We start from the raw sequence: 13,799 nt of genomic DNA on the forward strand, positions 1-13,799 counted from the left end.
TCAGACGCGGAGCACAGCAACCTCAATAATTCTGGAGGTCATTAATAACACTAATACTGACATGGTTAAGGTGTTTTAGAATGATCAAAACAACATTTCAGATTTTTTTATAATGTGCTCAGCCTGCTGGCTTGTCCATTTACACACATTTTGACCATCACATGATCCCTTACAACAAAATCACATGACCTTTTTTAATGCTAGAATTTGTTTGCTAGAAGTAATTCCATCGTAGTTTATGTGCACCTTTTCTTATCGAATAAAAAATTGAGAATCCCACTCAGTTATGTGCATACATTGTTTTATGCGCATTTTTTTAAATTGATGGGCATCTTGGCATTTCCATCGTTTTTTATGTGCATATCCAAAATGTGCATAAAAATAGATGGATGGAAACGTACCTATTATCCGCTTGTTAAGTCTGACATCACACAAAGCAGCTTCCGGATCCAATCGCTCTATCAAACTGTACAAGGAGGCTCAACAAATGGTGTTTATAAAAATAGCGCTGTGATACTTTCAAAAATCATTAGCGTAATTTATATAACCATGCCTAATATCAGATGGCCAGAAAGGGCCTTTTTTTTTTATAAAGTGTAAAATATTAATGTCTGTGATGCAGCAAGTGCAGAAGCTGTTGTGTACACCAGGATTTTATATAAAATTCCCTTTAATGTGTGATATGACTAAAAAGTGGTCATAAACGAATATTTTTTCAATTCAACTCAGTAGCAGCTTGGACACGGAAACAGTTTTCCATACGTCATGAATTATCAAGTGGATGGACATTTGCACTTCGAAACATTGTTCTATTATTACCATATATTAACAAAAAATTGTAATTTACTGTAAAACTTTAACACTGATTTTACCGTAAATTGTACTTATTTATTTTTAGAGTGCTAAAAGCTACTTTGATTTAATGTAATATATACATATTACATATATAACATCAAATCATTTCTAGTGTTGCTGAGCATAAATTAATTTTACAGTTTTATTACTACACTAAAACTAATATATTTTGGATTGCACAAACACATAAACATATATTAAGGTGTGGAGAGGGGCGAGATGGTGGCTCAGTGGTTAGCATTGTCGCCTTACAGCAAGAAGTCCCAGCTGGGTCAGTTGGCGTTTCTTTGTGGAGTTTGCATGTTCTTCTTGTGTTGGCATGGGTTTCCTCTGTGCGCTTTGGTTTTTCCCACAGTGTATGTGTGTGAATGTGAAAGTGTATGGGTGTTTCCCAGTACTGGGTTGCAGCTGGAAGGGCATCCGCTGCGTAAAACATATGCTGAATGAGTTGGCAGTTCATTCCGCTGTGGCGACCCCTGATAAATAAGGAGACTAAGCCGAAGGGAAATTAATAAATGAATGAAGGTGTAGAGAATCACAATTTACAAAACCCAAGATATCCACACTGTCTTACACATTCATGCACATTTTAACCAATGAAATCTGGGTGGTTGATAAAAATCACTACATTTTTTTTAGACATGAGTCAACTGATCTACAATCCTCTGAATCATGACAGAGACTCCACTACACTCCTCATCTCCATATCCTGCCTTCTCCTGAACGCAATTCAATCAAATCATCAAAATGTGACTGGATAAATCCACACCCATGATACAAATGATGGTAAACAACCCAATCAGAAATGCACCATTAACAGACTGGATTCTTAAATAAACAACTGATGAAACGCTGTCAAAAGCTATGAATACAGAAGTGGAGAGAAAGCTGCTGGAGGAAAAGAGAGGACAAAATAAGAGGGAAAGCGAGATGGAGGGAGACTGGCTACACTAACTGTCGAGGCAGTTAATATAAGGTTTTGGAGATAAGGCCTCGCAGACAAACATTGACAAAATCAGGCATTCCGCCGCAAAGCCGGCGCTGTCAGTCAAACTGAGAGACAGGCCAACAATCAGCACTCGCATGCCGATAAGCACGCCAGAGAGCGAGTGCAGAAACTGCATCTACAGGCGCTCCGTAATGGAGAGGGGGAGTGGAGGGCACATACAGGAGAGACAGACACAGCTACTATGCTACAAGCACATTCACATTACTAAACTGCACAAAACTTTTGACGCATTTTGTAAATGTCAATAATTAGCCTATGTGAAATAAGAGTGTTATGCAACTAAAGCACAAACTGGTCACAGATTTTAAAAATCCAAAAAGATTACTTTAATCGTAAACTAGACTAGTTTTTGATTGCTGGTTTGATGTGATCACAGAAGATTTGAGAGACTATCAGTATAACCAAACTGGCCCCCTATACCCTTGTTCACTATTCCCACATTAGTCCACTACAATACAGTCCACTTAGAGGAAAGAATAAAAATCAGTGTATTCGAACACCAAAAGAGTGGGAGGGACTGATAAATACTCAGACAAATTCGATTTTCAACTTCTCAGCCACACCCTGTAATAGATTAATACTTGGCAAGCTGTCTTTTAGTAGTGAAACAAAGACGTTTAATTTATGTCATGCAAACAAATGTTATTTACTTTATATTTATTTTTGCCTTTATTATGATAGGACAGGAGATATATTGATAGGAAAGGAATTGGGGGGTGAATCGGAATTAAAAAAGGTCCACAAACAAGGACTCAAACTTAGGACACCTGCAGAGCAGTAGCATTATATATCAGCACATAACCACTAAACTTTTGGCGCTGAATAAAACTAACTTTATTAACAAGTCTTGGTAAATAGTGGCATCTCTGTGTTGCTTGGAATCTTATCTTAAGTTGCACTCACACTATGCTATCTGAACCATGCCCAGGCATGTTTACCGGTTCATTTGACCGGCCCAGGCCCGGTTGGAAGAGGTGTGTAAGAACCTGGTTTGGTTGGGCTTTGGCGCGGCACGCTTGTAGTGTGAGTGCAAAGTGTGCCTGAGCCGAAACTGAAGACAAGACATTACTTTTGAGGGACTGTTTCATATGGATTTATTAATTATTAGTTTCAATGAACATAAACTGTTGTATTTTATTAGACGTAAACCCCTTGCTGCACGTCAGCTGCACCTTCTAATACGTGCAGCACGAGGACTTTATCATAATTTATGAGCGTCAAAAGTTGTGGATTTGTTCTGCAAAATATTTGACTATTATATTGAATATTTGACAATATAACTTAAGCAATCATCGCTGTACTGAGCGAGAGCACTTCTCTTCCTGTTAAACGGAACAGTCGTTTCATCGATGATTTAAGCGTGCTCAGGTGTGGAAGGCCAAATGCAGTGTGAGTGCAGGCCGACGGTGGAGAGGGGAGGCAGGGACTATCATGCTTCGGCACAGTTCAAGGCAACGGTACCTAGTGTGAGTATACCCTTAGAATCATTTGCAGTCGTTTGCATATTTGTCTATAGTTAAAGAACTCTGTCTTATCTCATATTATTTTTACATACACCCTTTGACCTGTAAATGCGAAAGAAAGTTTCCATTTTGTGAAATATTTCTTTTTCAAGTTGCCTGAAAAATCACCTCAAGCAAAAATAAAAAGCTCTGCAATGTAAGGCAATGTTTCCATTTGCTATACTTTTTCATTTCGCAGTTTTAATTTGCACAATTTGAAGGGTAATGAAAACGTGCCTACAGTCTGCACCATCTAGTACAGCACAACGAAAAAGAAAACAGGCAGAAAATGATGATTGAACAAAAAGAAAACAGTGAGCTGATAACAGATGTTTCTACAAAACACCTGAAAACCTTCTAAGATTTGAATCAAAAGCTGACGGAGGCTTGAATGCGTGTGTGTGTGTGTGTGTGTGTGTGTGTGTGTATGTGTGTGTGTGTGTGTGTGTGCAAAATTCAGGCCTTTCGTCAGAGCTATCCGTGCCTCATATTCCTCACACCAAGGGGGAGGGCGAGGGAAGGGAGCGAGAGGAAGGTGTGAGATCAGACTAGTAAAAATAGCACTTCCTCTCTTGGCCTCAACACCTGGGGAAATGCCAGAAGGTGGATGAGGGTGAGACGGACGGAGCGAGATGCATCGTGAGACAAAACAGCGTCATTTAAAAGATTTCAAATCAAAGACTGCTTTCTAATTGTTTGCACTTGTTGTTTTCTTTATAACTGAAAAAAGAAGAAGGTGTTTTGTTTTTTCCAGAGTGACTGTCATGCCACGGTCACACTAGACTCAACAACAGCACACACTGCAGCGTCTTTTGAAAACACAATTCAAGGCATCACACATATGTAATATAACTCAATTATTTGCTCAATATGACACTTTCAAGACCTTAACAAATATTTTGTAGAAAAGATGAGAGTTAGAAGGACAGAGCAGGAGTACACATCAAGAGACAAAACAAAGCAATGTAAACACTTTAGATCAGAGGTCGATGTCTAATTGTTTGCTCTTGATGTTTTTGTTATGACTGTAAATTCTTTGCTGCAAGTTAAACTTCTGTGACAGTAGGTGAATCATTCACTCAACAAGTTTGGTTAAAAAAGGCAGTCCTGCTGATTTTTAATATGTTTAGGGGCAAAAAAAATCTGAGTCGAATTCCCCAACAGTCCTTGCACACAGTTTTAGTATCTGCCATGCTAAAAAAATTACAGTATAACTTTCATCATCCTAAAACACAGACACCTTCTACAAGGAATCTGAAGCATTATAAATTAATATGTTCAAGTTCTAGAGGCAAAACTAAATTTTAACTAAAACTAAATTTGTTTTTCCCAACACAAATCGATTAAGTAACCAAATTATTATTATAATTATTTTACAAATTTAAGTGGATTTAACAAAATACTATTAAGTTTTCCCACAGAAAATCTAAAGAATTGTGTTGTTTAGCTCATTTTTACGTAAGTAGTTTGAACATGTATCATTTTATTTTTTTTTTTTTATTTTTTTGAGTGAATGACTTTGTTGTTCTCTCTTTTCTCAGTTTTTGCGTTGGCTTGCACAATGGCTCTGAATCATCAAATCACCTCTCAAAACGCTTGCTTCATACAGTGTAAATAAAATGCAGGGTTTCACACAATTCATACAAGTTACCCCAACACAAACCAGTTAAGTTAACTATTAACCATTTACCCTTGTGTACTGTTTGGGGATGTTTTCATCCTCTCAGGGAGGATTTCTGTCTTAATTTGGCCTTTACTTTGTCTGTGTTTTTAGATGGCAGGGTGATTGTTGGTGACAAATCTTATTTTGACACATATTTTGAGAAAATGCTTTGAATTTTAAAAAACCTCAACAATACACTCAATTTACTACCCTTTTGTTATGGTCAGGATGAAAACATCCACTAAATTAAACTGCAGTAAAAGTGCATCAGATATTATTTTTTAAATACAAACTATTGAATTGTTCAGAAAATTAAAGGATTTTAACTCTTTAATTGCCGAATTCATAAATGATGTCAGTGATTTGATAAAAAAATACAACATGATGTGCTTTCAATATAAAAACTAATTGTGGATTGGATTTTTTTTTACCTTTAAAAATCCTGTAATTTTTCTTAACATTTAGTTGTTTTGATCAGGAATGAGGTTGATTATCAGATTTATGCAAAAAAAAAAAACAAAAAAACAAATATATATATATATATATATATATATATATATATATATATATATATATATATATATATATATATATATATATATATATTTTTTTTTTTTTTTTTTTTTTTTAATTTGATGCATTTTACAGCAGTTTAATTCACTGGACGTTTACATCCCAAACTTAACAAAAGGGTAGAACATTTGAACAGTTTTGAAGGCAGTGTGGAAAATTGATTGACACAACATGAGGTTGTATTTTATATTAACTTGAGAAAATTCATACAAAGATGATGATACATTGTAAAAAGTGATTAGTTACTTAATGTGAGTAAACCAATTGCCTTTGAAGCAACAATTTCACTTAAAAAACTATTTAAGTGAACCTATTGTATTTTTATAAAAATGCCAATTTTACTCAGAGAACAAATCTCGTTTTACAGTGTGGAGGATGAGCAAATGTTACTAAATGTTACTATTTAAAAATAATGATCCAGTACACTGTAAAAAAAATCCTACTGTCTTAATTTGTTTAGTTGATTTAAATGAAAATTGAGTCATCTCAACTACATTAGTTAAACTGGCTTAAAAAATTATGTTACAAATAGCTGAAACCTGATTAACTCATTAAAAAAGTTGAAGTAACATAAAAACATTTATTGTCATGCCATCAAAAAAGACGTTCGCTGTTTGATCAAATTACTTATTTAAAAAGAGCTGAAACTATACAATTCTTATGAGTTTTCTAGCGGCAACTTAATAGTTTTATGTTCAATCCACTTTAATTTGTAAAAACTAATAATTTAACTTCATTCCTTCATGTGTTCCCAACACAAATTGATTGTGTGGAACCCAGCATATTTACAGTGCGACTTTTTGTCATATCATTTTTTTACAGTGCAAGCTCCTTGTAACAGTTGTAAACACAATGGCTTTCCTCCTTGAGGGGATTTGGCATCACAACAAAAGACTATTCAAAAAATGCAACGCGCATCACTCAGAAATCTGATTCCACCAATGAGAGGATGACTTTAAAACTCCTGAAGTGCCCACAGACTCTCTGATTTATAAGACTACACAAATTACATTAGCTGTTTGTTCAAACTACTTATTAAAAATGAGCTGAAACAACAAACTCCTTGAGTGTATTTTCGGGATCGACTTAAATGTTTTATGTTAAATCCACTTAAATTTGTAAAAACCAATGAGCTTAATTCCTTCATGTTGTCTCAACACAAATCGATTGTGTGGAACCCAGCATTTTTTTCACAGTGTAGTGCACAATAAGTGAATGCATCAGGAAAGCAATAACCTAAGACTTTTAAAATGTAGAACCATTCTCAAACACACCTATTATCAATTTATAGTCCAGCTATGAAGCTGGAAAGAGCATGCTTAAAGGTATTGTTTAAATAACAGTGCGTCACATAAGCAAGTCTATTGACTGGAGTCATTATCTGGCGAACAGGAGGACTTTTGATTAGTTTGTGTGCTCGGAGATACAGCGAGCGCAATATTGTTTTGTAGCATTCAGTCTGAAAGAACGGAGTCTTGTGAATATGTCTGTTCGATGAGGATGTCAGCAGGATATTGAAAAGGAAGGCTAGTTTCATTTTCCTTATCCTGTAAGAAGCTCAACACACATATTTCTTTGTTGCTATAGTTCTCACTTGGATAAAGTGTTATGCAATTATTTTCCGCTCACTAATTTTAAGACTGAAGAAAGTAAAAGATAAAGGATTGACTTTTGCAGTTATGTGCCAGGAAGCTGCTACATGTATCTAGTATTATCAATGTTAAGTTTTAAGGTTGTATAAGCTCTGACATATGATATGATACATTTCAAGAGATCTCGACTAACTATAATATACACACAGTCTCTGAATAAATTAGCACTCTCTCCACTATGAAAGCATACACTGCCATGAATAAACATGTGAATAAACAATAAAAATTACCATAAATCTGCCCTGCTAATGACTAAGGTTAAGTCAAACTCTCAGAAATAGAAACAAACAGTCAAGCAAACAAATATGTTCACAGCAGTGGGATCTCGCTGGCTGACAGGCCCTTCTCTCTCCACGCTGCCAAAGATGTTCGCACATAGACGCATGATGCCACAGGCAGGGCATATGTAGAGGAAGGGAAACAACGAGGTACCAACAAACTCAGCATCCAAAGCACACAAGCGGCAGTAGAGACACACTGCCCCCTGTTGGAGAGTCGGGGACGCAGGTAAACACCCAAATGAGAGTCACCTTTGTTTTCATGGATGAAACGAATTGGATTTAACTCATTCCAAGTCTTTTAGTTAAAATACAGTTCAGCAGATCAATTTCAGATTTGTTAATCCGCTTCTACTATGCTTGTTCTCTTCACCAGAATAGACAGAGAAAAGAAATGTTTTCCCTTAGGACATTTACCATAAGAACGGTTAAAAACATTATACACGTAAACGAGAATAGCAATCTTGATTGTCTACATACCCCCAGGTCAATGAAGATGTATAGTTTTTCAGACGAAGAGCAATTCCTGGATTTTTCTTCATTTTTCTAAAGTAGATGCTACAAAATCCATATGAAACCAGGTTCAACTTAATTCACAAGTCCTCAGCTTACAACTAATGGTCTTAAAGTGAAATGGTCTTATTTTAACCATGTAGTTAGAATGCTAAACATTAAGGCTGGGTCGATAAATGATGTTATATCGAAGAACAATAAAATTTATGTCAATAACAATGATAAGCTCTTGACTTTTTCTACTCTATATTGATCTAAGAGCCAATCACAAAGGTGAAATGTACAACAATGGGAATCTAAAAGTGTGTTAATATTGTAGATACAGAATTTTCGGCCTCTGGATCCTCTTATTTTTGTGGCTTCAGTCATTGTTGGGGTAGCCTTCTCTTTTACATATGGAAGCGTTAACAATTATATCGAAATATATATCGTTATCATTCAATATGGAAAATAATTATGCGAGATTTTATTTTTTGGCACATCACCCGGCCCTAATAAACATTTTATTCATCCTTAACCCAGAGCTTAAAGGAGATGCATTCACTCGAGATGTCATTCTTTTTAATGTAATTCATTACTTCCAGTGGTGTAAAGTTACAATTTACAAATACACAAATTACTGTCACTGAGTAGTTTTTCTTAAAAATTGTAATTTACTAAGTAGTTTTTATTAAAAATGTGTCCTTTTACTTTCCCTTGAGTACACTTTCAGTGCAGAATCCTGTCTATGAGGATTATAGGAAAATCAATCATGTGATTCCTGTCCAATCAAATCACACATAGAAAGTAAATTGCATCATACTTAAGACATGCAGCAAACTGTTTGGAAGCATAAAAAAATGTCCAAAAAGAAACTTTACATGCACTGAACCAGAAAATGTTTAGACTGAATGTCACTGATGAGATGACGGATGTTTACTGTTTGATGACTAGGGCCAGACAGAGTCTGCGGAAGTTTGTAAAAACCACAGATTTATGCAGAATGATTTTGCGAGTATCATAACTAAAAACTTTACCAATTAGATCCACTTATTTGGTAAACAAAGCAAGTCTCTCATATAATGTATCTACTAAAAGACAATATTTTTTTCAAACTGTACTGTAAATAAATCAAATGAACATTTTCATATTAGTCAGTAATATTATTGAAATTGATTTAAAAACTGATTAAATATAAATTTACTCATAATTACACAGGTAAATTAATAGACTCAATAATGGGCCAAAAATCTGAGTAAATATGCAGATTTCTGCGCACACAGATTCCATGTGGGTCTAATGATGACCTGAAAGGGCCTTTAACAATAACTAAATCCACTACAGAATGTTACGTTTACAAACACTCACACAAATTACATGTATACGCAGCAACTTTTCCCTGCATAATACACTTAAGTACTTTTAAAATGGCTACTTTTCACTCATACTTTAAATAATGTTTACAGTACAACAGATACTTTTACTTCTACTTAGGCTGTATTTTTGGCCAAGTAATGGTACTTTTACTTGAGTGTGTTTTTCAGTACTCTTTCCACCACAGATAACCTCTTAAATTAGTGGCTTATTATGAATTTGTATGATCTCATTCATACATTTTAGTATGATCTCCCAATGAGGGGTAGGATTAAGGGTGGAGGCACAGTTTTTAAAATTGTATGTTTCTTTACTAAATAAATCATTAGATTTTGTACAAATTAGCCATTTTTCTGACCATAGATAAAATAGTTACTCTCCTAGTGAGATCTTTCGCCTCAATTGAACTTTTACCACTTTTGCTAATGTACAAAATGATACGCGATTGCTTCAAGTTAAGAATAAGTTATTAGCCAAATAAATGGTGGATTTCTCCTTCATTTCATCTTGTTGAAATCAAATGATCTGTTTTTTAACACACACTTACACTACACACTAGATTTAAATAATATAAAAGTTTTCTTTTACTAGGAAACAAACCTGAAGAAAGCAGGCAAACAATATAACACCAAGCACAATAGATCTGTTATTTTATAACGGAAACAGAAGAGAATAACCTTAATCTTTTTTATGCAACCTCAAAACTTGCACAAAAGAAGGAACACGAGATGTATTGAATTCATAATAAGCAATTGTGTGGTTACAAAATTAAATAGGCTTAATTCTACCTGTAGTAGAAATGTGGCAAACCTCTCATTCCCTACTGAGACATAAACACACACACACACACACACATACATGAATGTATGAGCACGTAAAGGGTTAAAGAGGGTTCCTGCTGTGCTCTCTGCTTCTGTGTCTCGGCCCATTACACTTGCCGGAGTACAGCAATATGCCGCCATCAATTACAGCCTGGCTGCACTGCCATCAATACAGAGAGCAGGAGAGAGCAGCGCCACAGCCACATAAACACGACAAACGGCCACATTAAAACCTCCACCTCACCTCTTTCACTCTCTCCCTCTCTCTCTCTCTCTGCATTGCCCACTCTCACACACACACACACACCTATTTTCTTGAGCTCAAGCCCCTCAAGCTCTTTTCTTTCTTGTTTTCTCCACAAGTGTATGTCTTTGTCTTCATCCCTCTCAGTCTGGCAAACAAAAGCTTTTTTTTCTATTCCCCTCATGAGCACTGTTGTGTTCTTTACTTATGGACCATATCCTTCAAAAAAATACAGCAATACCATCGTTGGATTGGTATATTAGGGCTCTATGACATTCATTTTATTTGTTCACCAAATTCAGTTTGGATTTTTCTCTCCAAATTCTCTGTGAAAAAAATAAACAATTTTTATGTTTGATTTAATGAAATTCTAAATAAATTTAAATAAAATAATTATAATAAAAATAAATAGTAAAAAAATGTCTAATTGAAATATTAAATTAAGTATAATTTTACAATTGGATTTGTACAGCTTACCAAGGGATCTACTGTAGTTTTTGTACAATGTTTTTATTACTTTTTTTTCAGTTTGTATATTACAACAGATTACAGCTACGGAACAATAATCATGTAGACACAGCAAACATTTTACACCCTATTTCCCTCCCATCAACCTGCTCCCTAAAAAAAATAATAAATAAAAAAACAAGAATAAAACAAGAACAAAAAAAAAAAAAGAATAAATCAGGTTAAGAGTGTTTCCCAAGTCTATGTTTGGACCATGGTACTACCCTACTCCCTCAGAGCTTGTTCTTGTTGTAGCAGACTGCCAACATTTACACTTGAAATAAGAATTTTTAAACACCCTGAATTATTAGCCCCCCTTATTATTTTTTTTCTCCAGGGAGATTTTTTTCAACACATTTCTAAACATAAGTTTTAATAACTTATTTACTGATATGTTTTATCTTTGCCATTATGACAATAAATAATATTTGACTAGATATTTTTCAAGACACTTCTATACAGCTTAAAGTGACATTTAAAGGTTTAACTAGGTTAACTAGGCACATACGGGTAATTAGGCAAGTTATTGTATAACGATGGTTTGTTCCGTAGACCATCAAACAAAAAAATTGCTTAAAGGGGCTAATAATTTTGACCTAAAAATGGCTTTTAAAAAATGATTTTTTTTTTATTTATTCTAGCCGTAATAAAACAAATAAGACTTTCTCCAGAAGAATTTTTTCATGGCAATTACTGTGAAAATTTCTTTGCTCTGTTAAACATATTTTGGGAAATATGATTTTAATATTGCTTCTATCCTGATAAGAAGATCTATTTAGGAATATCATGGCTGCATTGATTTACACTTACTATTAATACTTCAATATTCTTTTAATTTTCCAGACCTACTGAAATACATGTATGTATTTGAGCACCTGTAAGCCCAATTCGTGTGTAAGCTGAACTGTACTTTCTTGTTTGTTTGTTTTTTCTTTTTTTTTGTTTTGTTATTTGTTTAAATGTTGTTGTCATTGCATCATCGTTATTTTGCAAAGATGTTTTTTTTAATAAAAGCAAAAACCTAACTAATGTCTACATGCAAAAAATAAAAAATAAATAAATAAAAATCAGAAATGAACAATTCTTTATGCATTTTGAGACGCAAGGTTTATAAATCTATTTCTCTTCTTGGTTTTACATTTGGCGAGTGTTTCCGTGTTGGCTCATTTCTCAAGTTTATAGCTTGCAAAAACGCTAATGCTATATTTTCATATAATGTATGCATAACTTTATTGATGTTAAATTAAATGACTCTGTGTTTTATCCACTGTTAAAAAAAAAGTAGTGTCGTATGTGAACCAGGACCACAAAGCCAATTATAAGTGTCAATTGTTAGAAATCATATTTAATTTCACATCATCTGAATATATTCGCTTTCCATTGATGTATGGTTTGTTAGAATTGGACCGACTGGGGTTGTAAAAAAAGTAGATTCTTTAAAGAAAAATCACCTTTGAACTTGTCCAAATACATTTCTTAGCAATGCATAACATAAATTTAAAAATATTTATATGTTTTTATATATTTACAAAAAGAAAGTTGCTAAATATCTATGCAACATCTTATCTCCTTATACCTGCAACATAAGGTCACACATATGATTTGCTATTTAAATCTAATCAAATATAAACCCTGTCTATTCCCCACAGATTATTAAGAATTAACAAGATGTGGGCTAATCTTAAACATTAGTTTCGGACTGATCTATTTTTTGCAGTTTATAGTGAGCGGGAAATGTTTTATAAAAGTAGTCAAAGACAATGTTACAACATGTACAAGACAGAATATATTCATTTGTCTCTGCAATTATAGTAACCTACTGTCTCAACCATGATTCTATTGAATAATAGGAACCATTTTTTTATTATTTTTTGTCTCTTTTCTTTTAATCAAACAATTATTTGTATTGGTCATGTAAGGGTCATATATTAACTGAACTTCTAATGTTGTGGGTGAGTGCTGTGCATACTAATTAGCATTTTTGCAGAAGTAGATAGATGCGAGTCCAAAATTAAATTCAGCTCTGCAGAAACTTCCTGTCTAAATAGAGGTGTTAAAACTGAACACAGAACACAGAAAGATGTATACTTTGTTGTTGGGCAGAGAATTCATAGAAAAAGAGGAAGTATGCCGAAGGGGCGGCCAATGGAGGACTGAACAATGACTGACAAGTGACGTTACACCAAAACTCCACCTGTTAAGATAGGTGGTGTATATATGCTGAAGTCAGGAAATGTATGTTAGTTGCGAACCTCTTGAATGTAATTCTTGTATTGCATTGGGGTAATGTAACCCAGAGCTCTGTAATCGAATTATTCACTTGTATCCAATAAATTGTTACGATTTTTGACATTGAAGAAAAACCTCTCCAGACCTTTTCTCTTGAACACGCATGGAATAGAGATAGATATTCCAACAATTCACAACTAAAAAAGTCAGTGGATGTTAAGTTGTAATGTGATTGGTTAAGAAAGGCACACATGATCCAAGTGAATGTTACACTTTCTTCAAAAGCAAAACAATGGACTCTTCCATCTCCCAAATTCAGACCATCTTTCATCTCTGGTAGTACATCACTGGCATGTACAAGTTCTAGTCTGATATAATACACTATAACAATATAAAATAAATAAATAAATAAATAAATAAATAAGTCCACATACTTCTTTACTATATAGTATGTAAAACATAATGAGATTCAAGTATGCCCAAACTCAGTCACAGTACTCGTGAAAGAGTAGGCACAAAGTACCCAGATGGTGCTACATCTGCTGAGATTCTGAAGTGCGCATTCAGTGGACACTCTACTATCCTGTCCCGCGAGGGCAC

The 13,799-nt window shown here is 34.3% G+C and overlaps 1 long non-coding RNA gene across 1 annotated transcript in view; it reads left to right on the forward strand.

Moving 5' to 3' along the window:
• Positions 1 to 3,527, forward strand: part of LOC141379836 (uncharacterized) — a 158,645-nt gene extending 155,118 nt beyond the window's left edge. The window contains exon 5 of the long non-coding RNA XR_015520159.2: positions 1,495 to 3,527. This is a non-coding gene — a long non-coding RNA (uncharacterized LOC141379836). The remainder of the gene's footprint in view (positions 1 to 1,494) is intronic.
• The last annotated feature ends 10,272 nt before the right edge of the window (positions 3,528 to 13,799 follow it).

Source organism: Danio rerio, chromosome 21 (assembly GCF_052040795.2).
Source record: "Danio rerio strain M-AB ecotype USA chromosome 21, GRCz13ab, whole genome shotgun sequence".
In the NCBI taxonomy this organism is placed as follows: Eukaryota; Metazoa; Chordata; class Actinopteri; order Cypriniformes; family Danionidae; genus Danio; species Danio rerio.